Genomic DNA, 17,997 nt, shown 5'->3' with positions numbered 1-17,997 from the left:
TCTTTCCCAGGCCTTTCCCCACTGCGTGGAGGATCACGATGGCCTGGTGCCAGCCTGAACGATGAATAAACCTACCCCTTACCTGAATACCACGTGCATGGTGCAGTTCTTACTCGGCTACCTCTTTTTAAAAACCTAAAATACAAGTGTGAGCCACCAATGCTGGACTGATATATATGTACATATACATATATTTTTTTAAAATTCCAAATCAAAGTCTTTAATTGAAGCAGACCCAAGCCATCCCTTGAATCATCACTACCATGCTGGGAAGAAATATTTTCATAGGGATGGTGCATTTTATTCAAGAATCCTGTTCAGGATGCACAGCTTGGGTGTTTGGCAGAAATCTGTATTTTAGCCCAGGTATGGGCAAAATTTTTCTTTTGCATAGAAGGCCAAGTGGCAAATATTTTCTTTGGAGACTACGCGGACTCTATCTCAGCATCCCTCTGTAGAAAACAGGGCTGCAGGCAGTAGTGGAAGGATTTCCCTCTCCCCTCGGGGCTGGATCTTTTTATGTATCTAAAGACTGAACACGCCTTATTCCCCTAGGTCAAGCAAAACAGGTATGCTCACCTACCTGCCCGCAGGCAGGCCACGGGGGACCTGGGAGGGCTCAGCCAAAGGCCCCCCTCCCCCCCACATTCCACTCTGGACCTAACCCTAAGTGCCCATCCCTAACCCCCACCCCCCACTCCTTTGTTTCCCTGTTAATACCCATAGAATTGGGACCCAAATCCTGCCCCTTGCACAACCCCTGTACCCCTGGGAAGGTCTGTGCCCCTCACTGGCAATAAACAATCCTAGCCTATGGAGAATGGAGTCTGCTCTATTCTTTTCCTGCTTGCCTCTGTTTTCCTAACAGTAGGGAACACGTGGGGCCTCTGTGTTCTTCCAAAGGTACAGGTCCCCTGTACCTCACAGGTTTGGAATCAACAAACACTTTCCTCTATACTCTTCGTCATCTTTACACTACTTCCAATACCCACAACAACGGGAGGCCATGGAAATTGTTGTTATCCTATGGAGTCTAGGGAAGATCCGCAAGAAAAAGCCTATTCATTTTTACTACAGATATAATGTTTTTTGACTACTCTGAAGCTATGGTTGGTTGAATCCGTGCATAGAGAACCTATAGACACAAAGAGAAGACCATACGCAAAAAACCTGTTCCAGTCTGGAATGCTTCTTCCGATCCCTTGAAATGCCATTATCTTGGGACATGTATAATCTCTCCAAAGATCTCTCTTCTTTGTTACCTCCTGACCCACAAGGCTGTGCTACTCAACCAGAAGCCTCACCCAACTGGGTTCACAGTCCTTCTATAAAATGGCAGCTGAAGGGCAGGCAGGGCTGCAGGTACTTGGACTGTGGATGGAACGAAAGGGCAAAAGGCCTCGGCTTCCTCGTTAACTATCTTTGTTCACAGTCAGAAACACATGGTATGGGAAACAGATCTGCTCTAGCTTTCTAGGTTTTATCCCTTTCTGTCAGAGGTTGGAGCACACACGCCTTTTATCCTACAACTCTTGGGGTGCTACTTTAGGAAGCCTGCAGAATGGCAACTTTAGGATGCACCTGTCCATCAAGGTCATTGAAGGACATTCTGATTGACCTCATGGGCTGAGCTCACCCAGGAGGCTGTGCAAAGTGGCTTTGTGCCAACCGTGACCTACCTACAGCTACTAAAGCTGGAACAGGGAGTGGCACTGCGCCTGGACAAGACATAGTTGTGAGAGGGATGAAGGCATTTCCTAATGTGAGATTCTGCCTGTCTCAGCTGATGATGGGCAGAAAGAGGCTGGAGGCTGGCACAGGGCAGAGAAAAACCTTCCACCAGAGGAAGCACATGAGAGCACCCAACAGAGCACTTTCTTACCCAACAGAGCACTTTCTCAGGGGATGAGGGTTGACTCTGAATTGGAAGTTGACTATGACCTTCCTCATAAAGTTTGTGTGGTTACGTTTTATGGATGGTATTTCAATAGTAAGCTTTTGTTGGTGGTGGTGGTGGTCGTCGTGGGGTTTGAACTCTGGGCCTGGGCGCTGTCCCTCACCTCTTCAGCTCAAGGCAAGCACTCTACCACTTGAGCCACAGCGCCACATCTGGTTTTCTGGTGGTTTATTGGCGATAAGAGTCTCTCGGACTTTCCTGCCCGGGCTGGCTTTGAACTGTGATCCTCAGATCTCAACCTCCTAAGTAGCAAGGATGACAGGTGTGAGCCACAGGCGCCTGGCTTAGTAAGTTCATTTTTAAGAAAAACCGGTATCATTCAAGAGGGTTTAGGGGAGTTTCAATCCTGCACTGCCTCCAACCCTCTGAGAAAAACAGACTAAAAATACTATAACAAGCTAAAATCTAGAGGGTATTTTTTTTTTTTTTGGTTAACATTTTTTTTTTAATTTAATTTAATTTTATTTGTGAACACACTGTACAGAGGAGTTACAGTTACATGGGCAGGATAATGTGTACATTTCTTACCAAGCATTGCAGCCTCCTCCTTTGTTTACCCTTCACATCCCTTCCCAGCCTCCCCCCTCCCCCCCAATCCCAATCCTTCTCCTTCCTCCCCCCCAGCCCCCCCCCACCAACGTTGTAAAGTTCGTTTTGGACATGACAACTTGTACTTCTCATTGTTGCAACAGGTCCACCTGTATCCTTAAACAACTGGTTTTTCCCCATCTCCTCCACAAGTTATACTGACATCAAATATAGTGAAAGCAAGGGTTATACTGTGGGGGAGGGACATACAAAGCAACAAAGAGATAATCTTAGAAATGTGTTAGAAACACGTGCATGAAAGAAAAAAACATTAAAATACACATCTAGAGGGTATTTTTAAACAATATAGATAATTTAAAATGAAAACCCAGGTAAACTTGCCTGTAGAGTTTCCGAAGCGATTAAATCACTAGCTGAGTTTTCTGTATCCCATGCCTTAATGGAAACAGACAGGTTTTCTGTGAACTACAGGATGTAAGAGAAAAAGATTAACTTAGCACAAGAACATCAGTACACGGTTAGTGCCCTATGTCTGGCAAATAGCTCTAGGAGAAAGTTATGAACCAAGACCTTCTTCCTTTTTGGAAAGGCCGCAATCGTTTCTTCTGCCTCCTTGTCTTCAAAACACTCCTAAAATTATATCTGCATTTGCTAATGGACTGTCTTTAGGACTACAGTTACCCAGTTACCATTCATTTGGAATAAACCCTTCAGTCTAAGAAGGAAAAAAATAATAATCATAGTCTCCTTTAGTATTAAATATTTTCCTTTTTTAGTCGGGCCTAAGGTTTATTTCTGTGGTCTTTCCTCCAAGAGCCAACCCTTCGCAGTACACCATCTCCACCTGCCTCGTGTGCAGTGGGAAGGGTTAAATCACACCCTAGCTCACGGAGGAACACTACACACTCAAAGTATCCTCCCCTTTGAGAACAGAAAGATAGATGGAAGGATAGATCGATAGACGGAGATACAGAGATAGATAGATAGACAGACAGACAGATAGATACATAGATAGATACATAGAGATAGATAGACAGACAGACAGGTGGATGGACAGATGGATAGATACATAGATAGAGATAGATAGACAGACAGACAGACAGACAGACAGACAGGTGGATGGACAGATGGATGGATGGCCAACATGCTTGGGCACTTCTTCCTGGGAGTGGCTGAGGGAGAAGCTGGCACTTTGCAATACAGGAGAAACAATGGATTTCCCAATGCAGGCCTGCACGAACCCACGGGGGGGGGGGGGGGTGGGGGGGGAGGAGGGGCGGAGGGAGGGAGGGAGGGAGGGAAGGAGGGAGTGATAGAGAGGCGGGTGCGGCCCCCGGCCCGGCCCCGCGTCTTCCTCAGGCACAAGGGCCACTCCGGGCACCCGGATTTCTTCATAAATGCGTCCCCCGCTCCCCCCCCCGACCCCCGCCGCCTCCCCAGGCCCACGTCCGCCCCAGCCTGGCTTCGATCGCTCTGCCACCCCGAGCCCCAGATGAGGACGGCGGGCCGGGGGCCGCGCGGGGGTCGGGGTCCGGGCTGCGCCCCCACGTCGCCCGGCCCGTGGTCCCGTCCTGCGCACGCGGGGCCCAGGCCGTTGCCAGGCAGCCAGGCCCGGACCCCACCGCCGAGCTCCGGAGGCCCACAGGGAGCCGCCATCGCTGCCGGGGAGCGGCTCGTCCTGGGCCCCGCGCCCGCCACCCGACCCCGGCCCCCGCCGCCTCGGGCCGCCGCCCACCGCACTCACCTCCGCGCGCCGAGCGCATCGTCCGGCCCGCGCGCACGCGGCCAAGCCGCCCCGCCGCACGCGGCCACCCCCGCCCCACACGCGCTCACCCCGGGCGCACGCGCGCGAGCGCGCTCACCCCCGCCGCAGCCGCCCCGCGAGCACGCGGCCACCCCCGCCCCACACGCGCTCACCCCGGGCGCACGCGCACGAGCGCGCTCACCGCAGCCGCCCCGCGAGCATGCGGCCACCCCCGCCCCACACGCGCTCACCCCGGGCGCACGCGCGCGAGCGCGCTCACCCCCGCCGCACGCGGCCACCCCCACCCCCACGCGCTCTCACCCCTGACGCACGCGGCCACTCCAGCTCCACGCGCGCTTCCCCCGGGCGCACGCGGCCAAGCCGCCCGGCTGCAGGCGCGCTCACCGGGCACGCGCGCTCACCCCCGCCGCACGCGCGCTCACCCGGGCGCGCGCGCTCGGTCCTCGCCAGCATCCGGTTGCAGGCGACCCCGACGGCCCCGGCCCCGGCCTCGCGGGCTCAGCATCCGAGGCGGCCTCGATCTCCCCAGAGGATCCCTGCGCTTGTGCAGACCTCGGGCGCCCACGGGGCTTTTCTCCGCCCCCGGCGACTCGAGAGAGGAAAAGGGAGGTGGGGTGGCTCGTTCCTCCCGGGGAAGCGGGTTCTCCGCGCGGGGTGGACAGGTGCGGGTACCGCCCGGGCCTGCAGGGCCTGGTGATGCGCGGGGCGAGGCCGGGCCTAGGGTGTCCATCCTGGACACGGGCACCCATGGATCGGCGCCATCTCGCCTGGCTGCCGGGGAAGCGGCGGATTTCAGGCCCTGGAGCCACAGTTGCACCCAAGCTCAGGGACAGCAGGGACAGCAGCGTGCACAGGCTTCAAGCCCCAGGACCAGCACCACCACCACCAACAACAAACTCCACTTGCCCTTGTGCGCAAGAGTGGCATCGCTTCTCATCACTTGCGTTACTGTCAGTCGTAGTGGTGGTGGTTGTACAGTGTTCAGTGCCTCCTGATCCCTGGCACCCCTTCTACCTTTCTCAACTGTGTTGATAAACCCTCCCTCCCTCCTCTCGTGTGCCCCCCCTTTGGTCCCCCAACATGTCTCCCTGGTATTCATTTTGTAGTTGTCAGAGGAGTTCTACCCTTCATCTCCTTTTAGTCAGCTTGTGAGAACATGAATATAACCTTGAATGTGATGTATGTTTGTATTTTAAATCTAACGTCCACATATGAGAGGAAAATGTGCCGCTCATCTCTCTGAGCCTGACTAGCTTCTCTTAATACATCCCCCTCCCCCCACCCAGGTCCATCCATTTCCCTGGAGATGACATAATTTTATGTCATTTGCTTTGAGGACGGTGTACAGTTTAGCCTCAGTGTCGCTGACCCATACACATATATCCAAGTTTCAACAAGCTTGTGAACGATGTGCCATAATTGCTTTCCTTCTTATCTCGACACACTAATCAGCATTTCCTAACACTAAAAACTTATACACAAAAGCCTACACAACCACAATAACATGAGCCCATCTAACAAACAATCACTTGATTATATTACCTAATAGACCAGACCATATTCAAAATGTCCCCAATCAATAGAGCCTTAGGTAATTAAGTTTGCAAAAAGATGATCGAGGGCTGGGAAGGTGGTAGAGTGCTTGCCTTGCATGCATGAGGCCCTGGGTTCGATTCCTCAGCACCACATAAGCAAAAAAAAAAAAAAAAGCCGGAAGTGGTGCTGTGGCTCAAGTCATAGAGCACTAGCCTTAAGCTGAAGAGCTGAGGGACAGCGCCAGGCCCAGAGTTCAGGCCCCATGCCCAGACCCCAAAAAATTTTTTTAAAAAAAGATGACCTAATTGCTATTCGTACATTATGTTGGTGGTTGTCCCTTAGCTTTTTCAACTCAAGAATGTTGCTCTACCATTTGAGCTACAACTCCGTCTCTAGCTTTTTAGTGGTTCATTGGAGATAAGAGTCTCACAGACTTCCCAGAGGGACAGTTAGGCAATAGGATCTTCATAGTGTCATAGCTCTCTACACCCAGCTCAGTAATTAGAATAGAGTCCAGGTAGCATGCTCACACACAGGGTGTATTGTATGGTGATATCCACCCATGCCTAAATAGCCAAACGAGAGAAATTGATTTCCTTCCGTGAAGGACAGACACCCCCCTCCCCTTGTTTTTGGTAAGGATGTTTAGGGACCCTCGTTTCTTTAGGAACACAAAATAATTGTCCAAGAAAGAAACCCAAGAGGCTAGTGTAGGGTTGATCCCAATGAGGAGCTAGGGCAAGTGCTTCCATTTGCAATGTCAATCCAGTTTCTGGTGCCAGAAGGGGTATTATTTTGGCAAAGCCAAATCCCCTGGTCTGTGTCTGTCACAGGGTGGAGGAGTCTTTTGTGTATTGGGTTCAGATTGTTCAGGTCTTTTTTTTTGGGGGGGGGTCCGGTCATGGGGCCTGAACTCTGGGCCTGGGCGCTGTCCCTCAGCTCTTCAACTCAACGCTATTGCTCTACCACTTGCGCCACAGCACCACTTCCAGCTTTTTTCTTTTTGCTTATGTGGTGCTGAGGAATCGAACCCAGGGCCTCAGGCATGCAAGGCAAGCGCTCTACCACTGAGCCACCTTCCCAGCCCTCAGATTGTTCAGGTCTTTGTACTGGAAGTGGATAATCAGAAGTGAAACTCCCTGTGCTGTGAAAGAGACATGTGAGTCCAACGTTTCCCCCAAGGGTTCCCAATCAGCAGGGTGCTGGAGGCTTGTTGCTTTCCTATGTAACTTTGTTCTTGACTCTGTGTGTGTGTGTGTGTGTGTGTGTGTGTGTGTGTGTGTGTGTGTGTGTCTGTGTGTGTGTTGCTGAGCATTGAGTTTAGGGTTTTACCTCTGCCAGGCAAGTACTCTACCAACAAACTACTTCTCCAGATTCCCATTTTAACTGATGGCAACACACACAGATTGTGTATCTTAGTGTGCACATGGCAAGATCTGAGGAAATGGCAGACACACAGGTCTGCAGCCTCTCCCTCCTCCTTGGAGGGAGGTATCCACAGACCACCTCTTCCGGAGCAGGCTCACCACAGGCCCAATTTCCTCAAGACTTGGTAGGATTCCCTCTAATTCAGAAGTTCTCTAATTTTCTTATTTTTTATTTGTCCCTTTCTAAATATATTTTGTCCCTGAGCTTTTGTGCTCAAAGCTGATGTTCTAGTACATGAGCCATAACTCTACTTCTGGCGTTTTGGTAGCTAATTGGAGAGAAGAGCCTTTCCTGCTGGCTTCTCAAATCTCAGTCTCCTGAGTAGCTAGAATTACTGACGGGAGCCACTGGTGTCCAGCAATATATTTTAATTTTTAATTGATATAGTGTCATTGGGACTATGTACATATTCATAGTGCCCAGAGTGTCATTTCAACCCATGAAAGCCACGTGGAAAGGTCAGATCAGGATGATTTGCATGTCCAATCTTTCTTTGTTGTGATTCTAGATCTTCACTTAGCAAGTTTTGACCTGTGCCAAGGAGCCCTAGTGTTTTCCTTATTCCTTCCTGTAATATTTTCACAGTATCTGGTCTTCCACTGAGGTCTTTGTATCATTTGGAGTTGATTGTGGCGCAGGGTGATACATAAGGATCTAATTTCAGCTTTCTACATGTGTCTAGCCAGAATTGGCCATCTTAAGTAAGCCTTTTGCTGTAAGTGCAGACCTTTCTAACGGCACATGGCTTTTCAGGAGTGACAACTTCACAGGCAGGGTGTGCTGAGGAATGAATGATTCCCTCTTGTGTTGCTATGAAATATGCTCTGACCCTCAGCCCCACCCAGCAGTTGCATATTATTTGTGTTTCCAACCCCCTTTGCTCACCCGTAGGTTATTTGCCATGAGTGGGACTGGTACTCTTGTTAACCCTGACATCCATCTCAGCCAAAAGACTTGGTAGTTGCTGGGCCTTCATTGTGGAAAATCTATGAATGAGTCAATTTCTTCCCTGGCTCTTAGATTCTCAATTATAAAACAAGATATGGATAACTAGATTAATATAGTCCGTGTACTTTCCTGCCCAGGCTCGCTTTGAACCATGATCCTCTGATCTCAGCCTCCTGAGTAGCTAGGATTATAGGCGTGAGCCACTGGCACCCAGTTAACATTCAACTTCTTCTTTGGTGCGCAAGGGCTCTTTCGTTGTAACTGGTGCTACATGCACACCAGGGCTGGCCTCTGCTCTCTACTGGCATCTCTGGGGTGCTACACCTCAATTCTCAATTCAAGCTCTTAGAAGACAAACGCTCCAAAGAACAGGAGTTGGAGTATATTTAATGTATTTCATATTATCTTTCTGTCCACAGGCAGGAAAATCTGCTCCAGTTCTTGAGGCCAAACATTCACCTTCCCCAAGACAGGCCTCATTTCTCATGGGCAGGAGGAAGAATCAAGAACTCGTACCACTACTCATCTGTCTCAGATCACCCACTTCCTAGTTCCTGACCGGCAGCCACTGAGCCACCTCTCCTAATCACAGTATCTTCATCAGAAGATGGGCAATTAGCGTGCTTTTTGCCTAGAGGTGTCAGGATTAAACGGAAAGTGCTTCATACAGATCCTGCACATATTAAGTATGCAAAAGATGTGATATTGCTTTGTCATTTTATCTTATGTGTAAAATATAGATCCTATTTTTCCTCCCCAAGAGCCTTGGACCTATGAATGAAAAAAAATCATATTTTTATGTCTCAGGAATATGGAAAAAAACGATTTCTCAAAAATTAGTTTATAAAGCTGAGCATGGTGGCACACATCTGTAATCCAAGCACTTGGTAAGCTAAAAAAATAGAATAATGAATTTGAGGTAAGCCTAGGCTACAGATCAAGACCCTGTCATCTCCACATTAAAAAAGTTTATGAAGAAAATTCTCCATGTAATTCTCACCTTTTGCTCTCCTAGTTAACAATGCCAACCAAGTAAGTATTTCCAGCTGCATCTAAATAAAAGTAATTACCTATATCAAGAAGACACTATATTAATAAGAGGTTCTAGTGCCTTATTCCATCACTGTATGTGATCTCCATTGCAAGATACAGCTTTTCTTAAGGGTCTTCTTGTAATAACAGGAAATTTCAGTGATCATGACATTTCCATGATTTTTTCAGTGGAACAAATAAGATTATGTTACTGAATCTGGTGAGAATTTTTCTGTGTGTGTGTGTGTGTGTGTGTATGTGTGTATGTGTATATGTGTGTGTGTGTGTGTGTATGTATGTATGTACCAGGGCTTGAACACTTGTGCTCTTGCTGGACTTTCTCCTTCATGGCTGGTGGTCTATAATTGTAGTGCCTCTGTACATCACCTCTATAGTTTAAATTAATTTAAAAAAGACAAGAATCACATGCTTTCTCTCACATGTGGAATATCAGAAGCAAAAAAGAAGGTAAAAATAAAAATGGGTCTCGGGGATGTGGATGGGGAAGGAAGAGGGAGACAAAAAGAATAAATTATCAGATTATATCACATGCCTCTGTGTGTATGTTATATATAATGAAATGAATCACTTTATGTACTCTTAAGCTGGGCTCTGGTGGCTCACGCCTGTACTCCTAGCTACTTAAGAGGCTGAGATCTGAGGATCGTGGTTCAAAGACAGCCCGGGCAGGAAAGTCGATGAGACACTGTCAGTTGTCCCAACCCGCAGGACTTCAACGAGGGCAATGAACCTAAGCGAGAAGCAATGAAGGGACAAGAGACACAAAGAAGGACAGCAAGACAAGGATTCTGATCAAGCTGCCAATTTTTATTTTTCACACAAGGGTATTTATATGCTTGGAATAGGAAGCTTTTTCATTGGCCGAAGCAGCAGCAGGGTGCTTGCTTAGGGCAAGGTGAAAAGGTGTTCGTTAGTAGCTGCAGAGTGTTTACTTGGGGCAAGGTGAAAAGATGGGATTCTATAAACTCTCCCCCTTTCTTATTTAAAAAATTGACCATTAATTGTTGGCTGCTCTTTTTAAGGGGGTGACAGAGGCTCTGTTCCTCTAAGGGCCCAGGTTTTTCTCCGCTCCCGAGTGAGCGTCCTCACTCGGGGAGGGGAGTTTTACAGGCCTTGGCATGTTTTTTGAGGAGACGGCTTGTGGGTATGCATGCCAACCGTCATGCACCAGAGCTTGCCACTCAGGGGTCTTGGGTTTTGGGATCTCGCAGATCCATCCCCCTGCAGTCTTACCTGCACCCTTGATTTGAGCATTTTTTCTTCCTCCCATAGGTGCATCCTCCCCCAAGCAGAGGGGCCTATAGGAGGAGGGGCGAACCTATCTCTTATGGCAAGGGCGCAATAGGTCTTGCCCGTTGAATGGTCAGGAGTTATGAATAAGAAGGGTTTTCTAAATAAGAAAAGAAGGGGGGGTGGTTTCCCACTGGAACAAGCTCATGGCAAAACACTAATTAAAAGCCTGGGGTAGATCCTAGATTTAAATGCCACCATCTGCCATATCAAGGTGATGGTGATGAACCTGTATGGGCTTAGAAGCCAAGAGATCAATCTGTTGTTTAATAAATTCAAACAGGAAGGTCCACATCTGGAGTTCTAGCTGCCTCTGTAAGAGAAAAGGAGTCATCCTCAGGGGGAAGGTTTCCCCTGGGTTGTGGTAAGCCATTCACCTGTTTTATCAAGCGTTCTGGCAGCCACCTTGGGGCCGCTTGTTCTTGATCTAAAATACAGGCTGAACCTCGCCCCCAGATGAGAACAGGATCTGGGCCCTTCCATTTGCCTGTAAGGGGGTCTCGCCACATGACAGACGGGCGAGCAGAACTGGAAGATGGGTGCCAATGCCTGTCAGCTGCCGAGTGGCCTTCACTGTCCAGAGTTAGAAAATTAAGGGCGAACAATGTATGACTAAGGCGATCCCTAGGAGTGGAAAATGAAAAGGCAGAGGCTTTGGGGCGAGTAAGCCAGGTTTTTAGGGTGTGGTGGGCTCGTTCTACGATGCCCTGATGTTGGGGGCTATAGGGAATCCCAGTAGTATGACAAATCTGAAAAATAGCACAAAACTGTTTAAACTTGGCACTGGTATAGGCTGGGCCGTTGTCTGTCTTTATGTGGGCTGGTTTTCCCATTACAGAAAAGGCTAAAACAAGGTGAGAGAGAACATCTTTGGCAGTTTCTCCTGAGTATGGTGAAGCAAAAACGAACCCCCTAAATGTGTCTATGGAGACATGTATATATCTTGTTTTTCCAAATTCAGGAAAATGGGTAACATCCATTTGCCAGATTTGATTGGGTAGCAGTCCACGGGGGTTAACACCCAGATGTTGTACAGGAAGGGAGACAACACAGGCAGGGCATGCCTTTACTATCTCCCGTGCTTGCTGTCTAGTAATTTTACAAAGCAACCGAAGGCTCTGGGAGTTTAATGGTGGAGATTATGTAATTCTGTAGCCTTTTGGACAGACCCAACAAAAACTGGAAAAATGGAACGAGTGGCCGCATCAGCTTGAGCGTTACCCTGTGTAAGAGGGCCAGGGAGATCAGAATGTGCCCTAATGTGTCCCAGAAAAAACGGATGTCTCCTGGCCTGAATTAGCTGTTGAAGCTGAGTAAATAAAAATGCCGCATTGGAGGAAGCTTTAATAGCGGTTGAAATTTCTAGCAAGGGAACAGAATGAGCAATGTAAGCACTATCTGTATAAATATTAATAGGATTATCAAAAAACGTCATAAAAACCTGTGTTATAGCAAATAACTCCACAAGCTGGGCTGATTGGCATCAGAGGTGATGGTATGGTTGTTAACAACGAAGGCCGTGCTGCCATTGCTTGAGCCATCTGTAAAGACAGTGAGGGCTTGAGGAATGGGAGCCTTTTGAGTAACCTTGGGAAAAACAAATGGATGTAGCTGGGCGAAGTGTAAAAGGGGATCATTGGGAGATGATTGTCAATTAGTCCTAAGAATCCTGACAGGACAATGCCCCATTCTTCCCCAGTCTGAAGTAAAAACTGAGTCTGGTCTTTGGTGTATGGAATTAAAATGGTATCAGGGTCCTTGCCGAAATATTGTCGAGAGAGCAAGCGACCTTTGATAATGATAGAGGCTACCTGGGCAGGGTAAACAGCAATAACCTTGGGGGATGTGGTGGGTAAATGGACCCAAAGCAGGGGCTGCCCTTATTATGGGAGTGGGGAATCCATTGCCAAAACAATCCTGTGGGTGTATGAGGGGTATGTAAAATAATTAAGACTAGAGGAAGATTATAGGAAATCTGTGTAACAAACTGCTGGGCGATGGCCTCAGTAACTTGGGTTAAGGCATTTCGTGCATTGGGAGTAAGCTCGAGAGGAGAGGAGGGGTCAGAATCACCTTTTATTTTTTATTTTTTTTTTTTGTTTTTTGTTTTTTTTTTTTGTAAAGCTACTATACAGAGGGTTACAGTTACATGAGTGAGGTTATGAGTACACTTCCTCTTGAACATTGTTACCCACTCCATTGTTTTCCCCCTACCATCCCCTCCCTCCCTCCCTTCCCCGAGGTTCTTTTTTTTTTTTTTGATTGTGATTAAATGATTACATAATTTCAAAGTCACAAGTTCATTCTAACTTCCCTGGAGCAAATTGTCTACCACAGTCTGTAATATATAACAGTGTTCACATGTTATATACCATATTTGTGATCAGCAGCATGGGGATATTTAGTAGTGGTTCAACCAGATGAGCGGGAGTTCTTTGTTTCTTAAGTCCTGTTAGTTTTGTCGTATCACCTAACCTTTTGGATTTAGCATCCACTTATCAGGGAGACCATGTACCGTTTGTCTCTTCGTTCTTGGCTTACCTCGCTCAACATGATTCCTTCTAGCTCCATCCATTTCCCTGCAAATGCCATTATTTTGTCATTTCTAATGGCTGCATAATATTCCATTGTGTATAGATACCACAATTTTTGGATCCATTCATCTGTGGTGGGGCACCTAGGTTGTTTCCATATCCTAGCTATTGCGAACAGTGCTGCAATAAACATGGAGGTGCACGCATCCTTGTATATTGGTTCCTGTTGTTCAGGGTAGATGCCTAGAAGTGGTATGACTGGGTCGTAAGGGAGGTCAATCTTTAGCTTTCTAAGGACCCTCCAGACTGCTTTCCAAAGTGGTTGTATAAGTGTACATTCCCACCAGCAGTGTAATAGGGTTCCTCTTTCTCCACATCCCCTCCAGCATTTGTCGTTGGCTGATTTGTGGATGTGGGACATTCTGACTGGGGTAAGGTGGTATCTCAGGGTTGTCTTTATTTGCATTTCCTTCACCACCAGGGATGATGAACATTTCCTCATGTGTTTCTTTGCCATTTTTATTTCTTCATTTGAGAAGTCCCTCTTTAGTTCCCTTGCCCATTTAGTAATTGGTTTGTTAGGTTTGGGAGGGATTAGTTTCTTGAGTTCCCTGTATATACAGGATGTTAACCCCTTGTCTGATATATTGCTGGTAAATATTTTTTCCCAATTAGTTGGTTGTCTTTCTAGCTTAGTTGCGATAGATTTAGCTGTGCAGCAGCTTTTTATTTTAAGGTAGTCCCATTTGTCGAGTCTCTCTCCAACTTGTTGTGACCCTGGGACTCTGTTCAGGAAGTTCCTTCCTGTGCTTATTAGTTCAAGTGTCTCTCCTACTCTGTCCTGTAGTAGTTTCAGAGATTCAGGTTTAATGTTAAGGTCTTTAATCCATTTTGAGTTGATGTTGGTGCATGGTGATAGGCTGGGGTCCACTTTTAGTTTTCTGCATGTGGCTGCCCAGTTTTCCCAGCACCAGCGGTTGAAGAGGCTGTGTTTCTTCCATTGTATGTCTTTGGCTCCTTTGTCGAATATCAGCTGGCTGTAGGCCTGTGGATTTATATCTGGATCTTCTATTCTGTTCCATTGGTCTTCGGGTCTGTTTTTGTGCCAGTACCATGCTGTCTTTGTTATTATAGCTCTGTAGTAGAGTTTGAAGTTCGGCATGGATAGCCCTCCCATATTGTCTTTATCCCCTAGAATTGTTTTGGCTATTCTAGGTCTTTTGTTGTTCCATATAAATTTTTGGACTGTTTTCTGTATTTCAGTGATGTATGTCATTGGGATTTTAATAGGAATTGCATTGAATTTGTATATTAGTTTTGGAAGTATCACCATCTTTACTATATTAAGTCGGCCTATCCAGGAGCATGGGAGGTCTTTCCATTTCCTAGTATCTTCTGCAATTTCTTTCTTTAACTTTTTATAGTTCTCATTAAATAGTTCTTTTACATCTTTGGTTAGGTTAATTCCTAAATATTTTATTTTTTGGGAGGTTATTGTGAATGGGGTTGCTCCCTTTATTTCCCTCTCTTCCTGTGCGTTATCAGTGTATAGGAAGGCAACTGATTTTTGTGGGTTTATTTTGTATCCTGCTATTTTGCCGAAGTGACTTATGATTTCTAAAAGTTTGGGGATGGAGTTTTTGGGATCGTGGAGGTATAGTATCATGTCGTCTGTAAAAAGGGATAATTTAACTTCTTCTTTCCCTATGTGGATCCCTTTAATGTCTTTTTCTTGCCTTATTGCCCTGGCTAAGGGTTCTAGGACTATGTTGAAGAGGAGTGGAGACAGTGGGCATCCTTGCCTTGTTCCTGATTTTAGGAGGATTGGTTGTAGCTTTTCCCCATTAAGTATAATATTGGCTATTGGTCTGTCATAAATGGCTTTTATTGTTTTTAGAAATGTTCCTTCTATTCCTATTTTCTCCAGAGCTTTTAGCATGAATGAATGTTGAATTTTATCAAAGGCCTTTTCTGCATCTGTGGCGCAGAATCACCTTTTAAAATCTCATTAAGAGGCAAAAGCACACTGGTGGGCAACCTTAGGTATGGCCTAAGCCATTGAATATCTCCAAACAACTTTTGAAAATCATTAAGGGTGTGAAGATGGTCTAAATGAAGTTGAATTTGAGGAACCCGAATTTGATTATTTTGGAGTTCTAGGCCCAAATAAGTATAGGGGTCCTGTGTTTGAACTTTATCGGGGGCAACCTGTAGTCCCAGGGCAGTAAGGGCTTTATAAAGGTCCAAATAGCAGTTTCTAAGTTTGTGGGTGTCAGGTGCAGCAAGCAACAAGTCATCCATATAATGTAATATATAGACGCGCTGCCATCGTTTTCTCACAGGGTCCACTGCCTGGGCAACATATTTTTGACAAAGGCTAGGGCTATTAGCCATACCTTGGGGGAGTACCTTCCATTGAAATCTTTGCATGGGGCCTTGAAAGTTAATGCGAGGAAGGCTAAAGGCAAAATAGGGTCTGTCCTCAGGATGTAGGGGAATGGTAAAAAAAAAAAAAACCAATCTTTTAAATCAATAACCATTTTGTAATAGTCCCTGGGAATAGCCACCCGTGTGGGAATGCCTGGCTGTAGCGCTCCCATTGGGCGCATAGCTTTATTAACGGCGCGTAGATCTTGTAAAAGGCGCCATTTGCCTGATTTTTTCTTTATAACAAAAATAGGAGTATTCCATGGTGAAGTAGAGGGCTCTATAGGGCCTGCCACCAGCTGTTCCTGTACTAACATGGAGGCAGCCTCCAATTTTTCTTGGGTAAGGGGCCACTGATCCACCCACACAGGGGTTTGGGATTCCCAAATGATTTTATCTGCATGGGGCACAGGAGGGTCAGGGGCCGATACTAAAAATCCGAATACCCAAGCCCATGTTTATCTGTTTTTTGGGTAGCTTGGATGGGCTCAACGATTCCTTGTCCTGATTTTCCAAGTCCCGTACCAGGGACAAAATCCATACGGAGCATTTGATGTGTAACCACAGAATTGGGACTAGCAAGGATAACTTCCATCTGGGACAAGATATCCCGGCCCCATAGGTTAACAGGGAGGTCAGGAACAACAAAAGGAGTAACAGTTCCCCTATTGCCCTCTTTGTCAGTCCAATTAAGAACCCTGGAGCTGACCAAAGGGTTTTTTGACTGCCCTATGCCTTTAAGGTCAGTTAGGGACGAGGTAAGGGGCCAACCTGGTGGCCAATATTTTTGGGAAATAATTGTGGCATCTGCACCAGTATCCAAAATTCCCTGAAACTCCTTTCCTTCAATTCGCAGGGTGAGGGTGGGTCTTTTTTGAGTGATAGGCTGAACCCAATACGCATCTGAAGACCCCAAAGAAGCAGTTCCTCGTGGTGTGGTCTGAGCAGTGGAAGAACCCCCTGAATTTAATGGGAGCAGTACCAATTGTGCAAGCCTAGTTCCAGTTGGAATAACTGCAATCCCATTAATGGCCGTGGCCAAAATTTTTATTTCTCCTGTATAATCATTATCAATAATACCAGGAAAAACTTGGACACCTTGTAAGGTAGCAGAGGCTCTTCCAAGAATAAGGGCACACATATGAGACGGAGGGGGTCCCAGGGTCCCAGTGGATATTATTTGAGGTCCTTGTACAGAGTCTAGTACTGTGTCGGTGGCGGCACAGAGGTCCAGTCCTGCACTGCCTGGGGTTGCCCGCTGGAGGGAGGCAATCGTGGAGAGAGGTGGGGGGCTTGTGTAGGACTGGGAGTTTGGGAGGGGACAAACCCTATCGCCCCTGGGCTTGTCTTGGGGATGGTCGGGGCCAGAGGGAAGTTTCCCAAAACACGAGAGAGAATGGGCTGTCCAAGGACATTTGTTTTGGATCTACATTCCTTGGCCCAATGACGGCCCTTACCACATTTGGGACAAAGAGTGGCAGGGAGTGGTCTACCTGTAGCTTTGGAGGGTACTGCCCCTTGGCTTTGTTTGCCGAAGGGACATTCACGCGCAAAGTGACCAGGTTGTTTACAATTAAAGCAAGTATGTGAGCCGAGCCGGGGACTGAACCTTGAAATGCCTTGGTAAAGGCAGCGCCTATGGCGAGTCCCATGGTGTGGGCAGTTCCTACTCCAGCACAAAGCCTGACGAACTCAGAGAGGTCACCCTTGTTTTTATGTGGCCGGAGGACATCTTGACATGCCAGGTTAGCATTTTCAAAGGCAAGATGTTTAACAAAGGCACTTTCACTTTCATTAGGACCAAGAAGCCTTTCCACAGCCAAGTTAAGCCGTGAGACAAAGTCACTGTAGGGTTCCTCTGGCCCCTGTCTAACTTTTGCCAGGGAAGTAGTAGCCGATCCCTTTTGAGGGAGACGCTTCCAAGCATAAAGGCCAGCATTTTGAATTTGTGCCAAAAGTCTGGTACGAAAGCGTGCCTGTTTAGCATTGGTATCAAAGGGCGCAATACCCAAAAGTTTAGTATAGGTCCAGGTTTTTGAAGATGTTTTAGCCAAATTTTTTTGCGCGGTCTCTCTACATTGTTCCTTAAAGTCCGCATTCCATAAAACAAAATCACCCCCACTAAGGGTGGCGCGGGCCAGAAATTTCCAATCATTAGTGGTGAGCCATCGTGCACTTTGGTTTTCTAACAAGGCTAACGTATAAGGGGCAGTCGGGCCATATTGGGCACATGCATTTTTAAGCTTTTCAACAAACCGGAGGCTAAGCCTCTTATACTCTTGTTGGCCTTTTCCCTGGGTGGGTTGTTCCTCTTCATCCCTAGTATCCTGTTCCTCCTCTTCTGATTTGTCCTCCTCGTCCTCTGAGGTCCTATCTGTCTGGCTCTGAGTTACTGGAAAGGCGAGGACTGATTGATGGCGTGATCTAACCTTAATTTTATTAGGCGGTTTTGGTGTATTGGCCAAGGCCAGTGTGCGGAGTTCATAACCAAGGGACCGCAGTTCTTTTAA

The sequence above is a fragment of the Dipodomys spectabilis genome, unplaced genomic scaffold (assembly GCF_019054845.1).
Source record: "Dipodomys spectabilis isolate Male_0828 unplaced genomic scaffold, ASM1905484v1 ptg000050l, whole genome shotgun sequence".
NCBI classification, from domain to species: Eukaryota; Metazoa; Chordata; class Mammalia; order Rodentia; family Heteromyidae; genus Dipodomys; species Dipodomys spectabilis.
The sequence above is the reverse complement of the archived record's forward strand: the minus strand, read 5'-3'. Positions refer to the sequence as shown.